Consider the following 10148-nt stretch of genomic DNA (forward strand, 5'->3'; position numbering starts at 1 on the left):
AAGCCCGACACCCTGCAATGAATGGGTAACATTTTTACTACAATTCCTAAACTGCTCCTCTGCCGCACAGATGATGGCAGGGAAAGGAGAACATTCAGAGAGTTTCTGCATTCATAGAGCACGTTTGCCAGGTGTCTGGGGGCCCAGAGCCCAGCCCAGTTGGGCCCTCATCAAATCAAAGCCCATAAGACCAGTTGGTCTTTGCGATGCTCTTGGACCACCTGCTTCTTCTCTGTCTGAAGTGGTCATAGTGTTCTGACCTGATCTCAACTCCAGAACCCCCACCCTTGCCCCTGCAAGGAACCCTGATTGGCTCTTTTTCCCTAGTGAATCTGGGAAACATGCCCACCTTCAAATTTTGTGACGGAAGTTTTTGGGGAAGGACTGGAGCCCCAGGACAAGAGCTGGAGAAGCTCGGTAGCACCCAGGGCCCAGCTGCATTTGGCCAGCAGGAGCCTTCCACGTCCCCCATGCGGGTTGTCAGCACAGCTCGTGGGAGAGGACTCATGACCTCCTCCCCACTAGAGCTGGTTCTCCAGGCAGCAGTGCCGCTGACAGGATTGAGCCAGTCCCAAGCTCTGGTGGTCTCAGAAGCCCGCGGGAGGCAGCTGGTCTCCCCTATTCCTTGCCCTTCCTAACTGCCCCCACCCCTGGGTTCCAGCCAGGGTCATGTACAGCCATCACTGGGAAACCAGTGACTGAGGGCCTGGACCCGATGTGGCCCCAGGCCGTGCTCCTGGTGACCTGTTACCCAGATCAAAAGGAGCTGGTGGCCTGTTTAACTTGTTCTGCTGCTGCTATAAATAACCTCCTTGTTTCCAAGAGGAATTAAGGGGGTGTTTATCTTCTAAAAACCAGACATTTCCTGATACTCTAAACTGATTTATTCAGTGCTATAGAGGAGCGGCTCACATGGCCCTCACATGGCGGGAGAAAGAGCAAAGGGAACTCCTCTTTCTCACTTCACGCCATTATGTGCCTCGGCGCTGGGCTGGAGAGGCATCCCCGCACAGGGGTCCTGCAAGGCAGGCCTTCTTACCCCACTGAGTCAGATCTAAAACACCACTGATGATAAAATACACCACCTTATGTCCCACTAAGGGGAAAATATGCAGATTTAACTAAGATGCCTCAGCTATAGGATTCATTCTAATCAGAGACTTGAAATGTGAGGGGGGGGAAAAAACCCTGCTATTTAGAATCTATAGAATATGGTATTATTCCCATTTGACAGGTCAGAGAACTGAGGTACTGTGAGTGAAGTAATAGGATCACATGCAATAAGTGGCAGGGCTGGGATTCAAACCCAGCAGTGTCTGGTGTCCAGTCCCACACCCTGGCTGCCTGGCCCCAAGCCCCGGAAAGCTTGAGACTGCCTTGCATTTTCTTTCTAGAACCTTATCCGGGCAGCCCCTGGAAGGACCCTGGGCACCTGCACCTGTATGGAGGGTTCCTGCCCCAGACTGTGGTCCCTCTGCCACCCATATCCTAGAAGGACAAGTGTCCTTCCTTTCAGGCTCACCTTCCCGCTGCCTGCCTTCTGGCAGAGTTGAGCCATGTGAGATCCTGAGTCCAACCCGAAGGCTTCCTTTGTGACACAGAGAAGCACACACGGGGCCACTTTGTGGAGGAGCCAAGGCGTTGTCCCACCACCTTCCTGGGCCTCAGGAAGGGATTCCAGGGCTGAGAAGGGGGAGACCAGAAGATATACCTTTGTTGTGGTCTTGTGCCTGTTTATTTTGAACCACCAGAGAAACTGGGCTGTTTCCAAGTCAAAACAAGCTTCTTTCCCTAGTCCAATCCCAGAACTGGGAGTCTCCTGGGGTTTACCCAGGGCAGCTGCTCCCCTAAGTGCTGCAACACTTTGCTCAGCACCCACTCATCGCATGGCCTGTGTTCTGGACACGGCACTGGAAACGGACTAAAGACAGAGTCCACAGGGAGGTGACAGTCTGGAGCTGGGCAGATTTATAACCTTCCATGTGCCCCATCAGGAACTGGGGCCTGTGTTAGCACATAGTAGGTACTCTTTAAAGGTTTACAGAAGAAATCCAGAAATCAAATTACAAGGGCTCAGGGGTTTGGTAAAACACTACATACACATGCACACAGTCATTCAACAAACATCTGCTGTGTGCCTGCTAGGTGTGGAGTGCTGGGGATGTGGAGCTGAGAGGACAGCGCCCTAGCTCTGCCTTCAGAAGTAGAGACATTAGAGGACAATGAGATGCTAGGGACAGAATCCTGTGGTCTTTCTCGGCCATTCTGTTGCCTTTGGGGATCTATCCTGGTGAGTGCCCCAGAGCCTTCCTGAAAGCTTCATGCTTCGAGAAGCCTCTTCAGCATTAGAAATGCCAGGCACTTTGTAGTCAGCGAGCTGCTGCCAAAATGGCCTTGGGCAGAGCCCTCAAAGGCTCCACCTTTTGATGATTACCCTCAAGTCCCCCCAGGGAGACCCCTGGGGTGATGGGTACCTGCTACTTTCAGGCTTGGGAGTGGCTGCTGGAAACAATCCCCTGGTCCCCAGAGAACCTCGTTAGTTCCAGTCGAGAACTAATGGGCTTGTGCAAAGTCTTGGAGAATGAGAGGCAGTAACCTCCCCCTGCCCAATCCCATCTCTGCCCCAGTTCCGGCAGAGGGATGTCTGCTCAGGAACACGTGGCCTCCTGGCATTTCTTGGTATTTAATTGTCTTTCCTAAGCCCCTAATGAAACAACTTGTACAACAATCTGTCTGTGCCTTATGAAAGTGTCTGTGCACTTTTTATCCTTTTTAAAAGCAACTTTAAAAAGTGGGCAGGGGACTAGCATACCTAGTAGTATTCTAGAAATATGTGCTAATCACAGAAGCCCTTCTGCATTATGTTTTTTGATGTAGGAGTGATGAAGTGTACGTCTCTCACCCCATCTCCCCACTACCTGTGTACAGACCTTTTTAAAAATGTCTCTTATTCTTATTTTACTGATTCAATACTGTGACTTCTCCAATACAATCTAATCTTTGGGGATCTATAATAAAGATTTTAAAACTTGGGTGGACTGGGTTGGGAAGGGTTTGCACTGGTCCTGTGTGTTGTGCTTTTGTGTGTTGTGTGTTTTGGTTTTTGTCTATTTTTATCTGTTTTATATTAACATATTTTTTTCTGTTTAAAAAACAAATACAACTTTGGCTTATTAAAAAAGAAAGCTTCTTCAGAACTCAATTTTAAAAATCGCAGTAGCACATACTGTTGGAGAGTGAAGGTGAGGGGTACAAAGCATTGTTGACCTTGAGGAAATATTTTGCAAATTATGTCCATAGAGTCCTGATAATGTTTGATCCTTTTGCCAAGTAACTATTGTGAAAATATCACAAGGAAATCATTCTAATCAAGGATAAGCTCTATATGCAAAAATGTTCACTGTGGCATTACTTATAATGGTAAAAAAAAAAAATTGTATAAGCCACCCTAAACCAGCCAACCAACAAACCAGGGTGAACTTGCCAGAGCTCTTGGTTTCAAGTGACAGAAACCGAACTCAGACTGGTTTAAGGGGATTTAAAAACTCAGTTACCTGCAAAGTCCAGTGTCATGAACCCAAGAAGCCACTTCAGGTACAGCTGGATCCAGAATCTGAAATGCTGCAACAGGTCTTGGTCTCCCCTGCTTCTCACACTGTCCTCCTTTGCTGTGGCCCAATCCCAGGAGGGTTCTCAAGACAACTGGGCACAGCACGGGGTAGGAGCAGCCTACAGCCTCCCTGTGTGGGCCCACCTGGATCACATGCCCCACTCTGAGCCAATCACAGAGGCCAGGGAGATCCAGGCCTCTTACTGACCAGACCTACCATAGGCACTCAACTCCACCCAATAGCTGCTCTCCTAGAACTGAGAGTAGGGAATCACAGTCTCCAGTGAGGAACAAGCGCTGAGCAAGTTGGAAGGAACAACAGGCATCGCTCTCTCTAAGAAAGGTTGAACGAACCATGATACAGATGTGTACCTAGTTAGTGGTATGACCCGTGAAGCCAGATGGCCTGGTCCTCACCACAACACTGGGCGAGACACTTACCTCTTTGTGCCTCAGTTTGCTCATCTGCAAAGCAAGAATCCTAAGGTTCCCTGATTTTAGGATGGGTGTGAGCATTGTTGAGATCGTGCTGGTGATGTGCTAGGCACCGTGTCTGGCGCTCAGCAAAGAGTTTACAACACGGGAACATGTTTATGTCAAAACACGGTGGGAAAATCAAGATATAAAACTACACATACACTCTGATCTCGTGGTTGTAAAAACAAGCAAGCAAGCAAATGAACAAACAACAGCCCCCAAACCAGACTGTGTTGGAATGACCAACAGGAAAGAAGGAAAAATCTCCAGGGGGCTGTGTTGGGATAATGGTATTATCGGACATTCCCCCCGTGTTTTCTAAATTTTCTGTAATGACAAATTATTACTTCTAATTTAAACATGCTACTTGGAAAAAGTATTTCCCGTCCCTGCAAAAACTGATGAAAACAGCTAGCCCTTGCTGGAATTCGTCAGGAATTCCCAGGCTGACTGTCTAAGTTTGAGATCCAAATTTAGTCACAGTAGAGATAAAGGCCTGCAAGCTTCCAGTGGAGACCAGGCCAGGCTGACCATTTTGGTTGGGCTTTCTCCCAGCCAGGCTTTAAGGCCCAGATTTCTGGGGGTGGAGCCTTGCATTGTATGGGGAGTAGCCGGGGAAGGGAGAAGGTGGAGCTGCTCACACCTGCTTTTCCTGGCTTGCTGCAATAGCCTGGTTTGGTGACACTGAGTTTGGGGAACAATGGGGCAAGAAAAATGAAGTTGCGTTTATGAAGCCGAAGAAATCATGATTTTCCTCTTCTCTCAATGAATCTTCACAACAATGTTGGTCTCCTCATTTTACAGGTGAGGGAAGCAGGGTCCCTTCTAGGCAGAAGAAGGAAGCCACCCTAGATGTGGCTGTTCCAGAGCTAAGACAAAATGTGCTTCTGAAAGATAGCATTCATTTCTAGCAGGCCAGGGGACATTTTCACAGATATCATCTGAAAATTAAGACTTTTTGTTTTTTTTAAATAAAGAGGGGTAAAGACCATACTAATTTAGACTCTTTGGATTTTAAGAGACTGAAAGCCAACTCAAGAAAAACAACTTAAGAAACAACTCACACAACTAAACTGGTCAACCTGCTTCAGTAATGGCTGGATCCAGGTGCTCACATGTCATCAGGTATCTGCCTCTGTCTCAGTTCTGCTTTCCTCTGGGTTGACATCACTCTCAGGCAGGCTCTCCCTCTGTAACCAAGATGGTCTCCAGTGGCTCCTCACTCATATCATACCAGCTTAGTGACCCTTTAGAAACCTTTCAGGAAAAGTCTCAGGGCATCTGTCTTTTGACCCCTTGGATCAAAAGTCCAATCCCTAAATCACTTTCTGTCACACACCCACACTTGATACAAAACCAAGGATGACATGGCCCTTGCCCTCAAGGACCAGCCAATCTACAGGGGAAGGCAGACTCATAAAGAGACATGTTCAAACCGGTGTGGACCTGAGGCTGCCAGGACAGATCAAATTCAAGGCATAAAGACCATAGATCATTTAGTGATATATAATTTAAACATCCTTGATTCTCCTGGCTGTTCAGGCTTTCACTGATATCTGGGTCATGCTTCCTAGTACACCATATTTCTCTTCTAAGGCTTCAATGTACAAAGCCTGTGCCCCAAACCTCACCATCCCGCCGCTGGAAGCACAGCTAGCCTCAGCGGAGTTCTGTATGGAGACTTCTTTTTCCCTTATTTCCTGGGTTCCTGCAGGACAAACAATCCTCTGCGAAGATAAGAACAAATCATCTACTGGACACTTACTATGTGCTAAGGACCTCCATGACATGTCTGACTCCTCACTCTAGCTCTTTGAAGTAGGTCCCATCATTACTTCTGTTTTATACAAAGGAAAACCAAGACTCAGATTAAGTAACTTTATGCCATTCCATATGGCCTCTCAAAGACAAAAGTAGTTCCCAGGATCTAGACCCAGGGCAAATGGTCCCAGAACATATGATTTCACTGACCCCACCAACAATCTGTCAGACAGATATTATACTCCCATTTTGCAGACAAGGTAAGAGAGGCTCAGAAAAGGCAATGACCTGCCCTAAATCACACACCTGTGAGCTGTGGAGGGGGGATTTGAACCAGATCTGACTCTTCCCACAGCATCGCAGCTTGTCTGTGGGTAAATTATCAGAAGGGGGATGGGGGAGAGGAGCAAGAGGAGGGGGAGGAGAAAAGAGAAGAAAAGTGGGGATAGGAGGGGAGGGAACCAGGTTGTGCACCCAGAAAGGCAAAGGAAGAAAGCTGCCTAGCTGGGTCCCTGACTTACACAATGGCCATCAGTGTGGTTCCAGGGCCAGAGAATCTTCCCTTCTCCCTTCAGGCTCAATTCTGCTGGCTCTTGGAAGCTGGTTCTGGCTCCCACACAGGGATGTGGAAAACACGAATATTCCAGGCATCCACAGTGGGAACAGAGCCCCGACCTTGGCTGTTAAATGCACCCAGGGGAAGCTTCCAGAAGCCCAGGGGTGGCTGCATCAACACAAAGTGCCTGGGGCAGCCAGTCAGCTTTCCTCAGCGGCCCCCCTCCTGGCTTGGCCTGCCCAGGTGTAACCCTTCTCCCTGAGTGGAGCGCCTCAGCCTGCCCTCTCCTGCCTCTCCCCAGCTGCCCGGGAAAGGCTCAAGCCATCGTCCTAGGAGCCCAAAGGGTCTGCTTAGAAGTCCGCAGAACTGACCTGAGTTCACTCACGTCCATGCCCTGCCGCCAACAATCAGGAGCCCCAGGAGTGCTGTTCATCCTGAAGCTTGCATGGATATGGCCCCTGGAGTTGTACAGTGGGAAGCCCCCTTCTCTATGACTCACTTACCTGCCTCTAGGTGGGGCCTCTAAGACCATCCCCTCAAGCCCATAGCGGGGAGGAAGGGAGCCAGATTGTGGCAGAAAAAAAATGTCTCCTGGGGACCTTTGCCCAAGGGAGGCTGCCTCCTGGCTTCAAAGCTTGGAGCAGCAGTTTGCAGCCTGTTGGGGCCTAGTAGGGTGTGGGGCGGTGGAGGTGAGGGGGTGATGAGAGCACAGCAGAGAAGACATAAGGGCCTGGGGGCTAGGCCTGCCTCTGCTGTGGGATCTTGGACAAGTTACTGACTCTCTTTAAGGCTCAGTGTCTGGATCTTTAAGGTCTCAGCCCCCTTGTGGATTGTGTCAAGATGAACCAACTGGGTCAGGAAGTGGTTGGCATTTGGGAGGTGCTCAGCAATGGTGGTTCTTCTTTTTACCAGTGTTATAAGCTGTGCTATCTCCCTTCCCTCCCTCGTCCCACTACCCATCCCCCACATCCCAGCTGGGCCTCAGTCTTCCACAGTCCCCCGTGCCTTCCCTCAGGCCCGTACTGCCTCAGGGGTTGGCCCCCATGACACTATTAGCAGCATCTACAGGTGATCACACAGGGTCTCCCAAAGAGTAGAACCTTGGTATTTAATCCCCCTCCCCCCGGGGTGGAATTTCTGGCATTAACACACCTCCTTCCCACAAGGAATGAAAGGAAGGGGCAATCAGATGGCGGGGGCTTGCCAGGCCTCTGAGTTTGCCCTGGCCCCTCGCCCCTTGCTTGTTTTGGCTCCCCATCAAGAATGCTGGACCAGGCCTGGGAGGCTGACTGACCTCAGACTCCAGAGGGAAAGTCACACTTTCGCTCAACTCCCAGGAGCAGCCCTACATTCCAGGAGGGGCGTGGGAAGGGCCAGGACCAGACTGGGGAGCTGCCTGCAGCCTGGCCTTGCTCACAGCCTCAGCACCAGCCATGCCCACCTCCACATCCCCCAGGGAGATCTGCACTCCCCCCACCCCCAGTGGGTAGAAGATAGAAGATACCCATTGCCAGCACAGGATAGAAGTGAAAGAAATTTCCCAGTGAGATGTCTCTGGCCTTCTCCATCTAGTCTCCCTTGCTAGCTAGTGTTCTCCCTTTCTGGTACCACCCCCCACCCCAAGCTTCAAAAAACCCAGAACCCTCTCCATTATTCTGAACACTTCTAGTCTTCCTTCAGCTTCTGTCCCCTCCAAGAGGAGCTGCAGGCAGTCCTAGGGCTGTCTAGATTTGACCGGGGCCATCCCTCCAGGCCCAGTCTTCCTGTCTATCCACCCTGGTTTGGGGGTAGAGGGTGGTGTTGGGGCAGGGAGGGGGGTTTCAGCTGGCCTTGTTCTAAACAGAGGCCTGGGCGAGGCTTCCCTGAGCAAGTCACACAATAGGTCGGCCTTGGTGGGTGGACAGCAGACGGCTAGCAAACTGGCCAGTGCAGAAGGGAGATGCCCCAGTGCAGAGGACGCGGGGCCGCTTGCTGGGAGAGCAGACCAGGGGCCAGACAGAGGGCCCCAGGAGACATTTTCCTTCTGTTACAGCCAGGCTGTCTTTCTCCAAGAGGATCTCAGGACTCTGCTGCCTAGTTGGCTTCTAGGTGGGCTTCCCTCCCACAGGCCAGGCTTCCCAAGCTCCAGATGGGACACAGGGCCCTGGAGTAGCCTGGGCAGAGGTCAGGAAGCAAAGTGGCCTCGGGTGGGCCCCCCCCACCCCTTGGAACTAGGAGCTCTTCCCTAGTCTCACCTTCCGGGCGGGCAGTGAACCTGGAAGTCCTGAGGTCCTGAGAAGAGGTTTTTCCAGACTCCTCCTTGGGAGGGGCCTGCCATTTCTTTGCCAAAGATGGAGCATGGTCGCCCTCTCCTGGTCTTGGGAGAGTGAGCAAAGACAAGCAGAAAGAAACTGTGGGATGGGCAGTCAAGGTCTAGGCACTGGATGAAGCTATGGCTCCCACCCCATCCCTGGCACATCCTCAAGATGTCACCAGATGGCCTGGGAATGCCGGCTCCTGCAGATGGCCTTGTGGGTCCAGGGAAGCTTGAGGAGGACACATTAGGGTGACACTGGGTCTGGGCTGAGGTAGGTCCAGGCTGAGGTTACATCAGAGTCTGGGACTCAGCTGAAGCTTTGGTGGGGAAGGACTGGGGCTGGGGCCAGGACAGGTTCCTTCCCCAGACACTGCAAAACTAGGAGGATACTACCTGGCCCCTAACTTTGGTCCTCACCTCAGGTCACTGATCTGACTGGCTCAGTCTAACCTACACATACAGCCCTGTGTCAGGCACATTAAAATTAAACAAGTAGGAGGAAATGCAAGAAAAAGAAAACTTCAAGACATGATGCTGAGTGAGATAAGCTAATCACAAACAGACAAATACTGGACGATTCCACTTCCATGCAGTCTCTAGAATAGCCAAATTCATAGAGACAGAAGGCAGAAGAGAGGCTACCGGGGACTGGGGGAGGGGCCTGTGGAGTTACTGTTGAATGGACACAGTTTCTGTCTGGGAAGATGAAAAATATTCTGGAGATGGACGGTAACGATAGCTGCATAACGAAAATGTACTTAGTGCCACTGAACTATATGCTTACAAACGGTTAAGGTGGGGGGCGCTTGGGGAGAGCACTCAGTTAAGTGGGTGACTCTTGATTTCAGCTCAGGTCACGGTCTTAGGGTCGTGGGATCGAGCCCTTCATCCAGCTCTGTGCTTAGCGTGAAGTCTGCTTGAGATTCTCTCTCCCCCTCTGTCTCTGCCCATCCCCCTGTTCACTCTTGCTCTCTCTCTCTCAAATTTTTTTTTTAACGGCTAAGATGGCAAATTTTATGTTATGTGTTATTTTACCACAGTTGGTTTTTTTAAGGTTTTATTTATTTATTTGACAGAGAGAGAGAGAGCACAAACAGGAGGAGCAGCAGAGGGAGAAGCAGACTCCCCGCTGAGCAGGGAGCCCGATGCAGGGTTCGATTCCAGGACCCGGAGATCATGACCTGAGCTGAAGGCAGATGCTTAACCAACTGAGCCACCCAGGCACAGCTACCACAATTTTTTTTTTTTAATTGGAAAGGAAAACAAAATTCTCAAATATAGATGAGGAATGGCAGTGCTGCTAAAACTGTCCCTCTGGCCGTTCGGGCAAAGGGGAAGCTTCCCTACACCCCTGCCCCAGTTTGCTAGGGCCGCCATGACAGAATACCACAGACTGAGTGGTTTAAGCCACAGAAACATTGTCTCACAGTTCTGGAGGCTGGAAGTCC

The sequence above is a fragment of the Lontra canadensis genome, unplaced genomic scaffold, assembly GCF_010015895.1.
Source record: "Lontra canadensis isolate GAN:19392208 unplaced genomic scaffold, GSC_riverotter_1.0 scaffold5, whole genome shotgun sequence".
NCBI classification, from domain to species: domain Eukaryota; kingdom Metazoa; phylum Chordata; class Mammalia; order Carnivora; family Mustelidae; genus Lontra; species Lontra canadensis.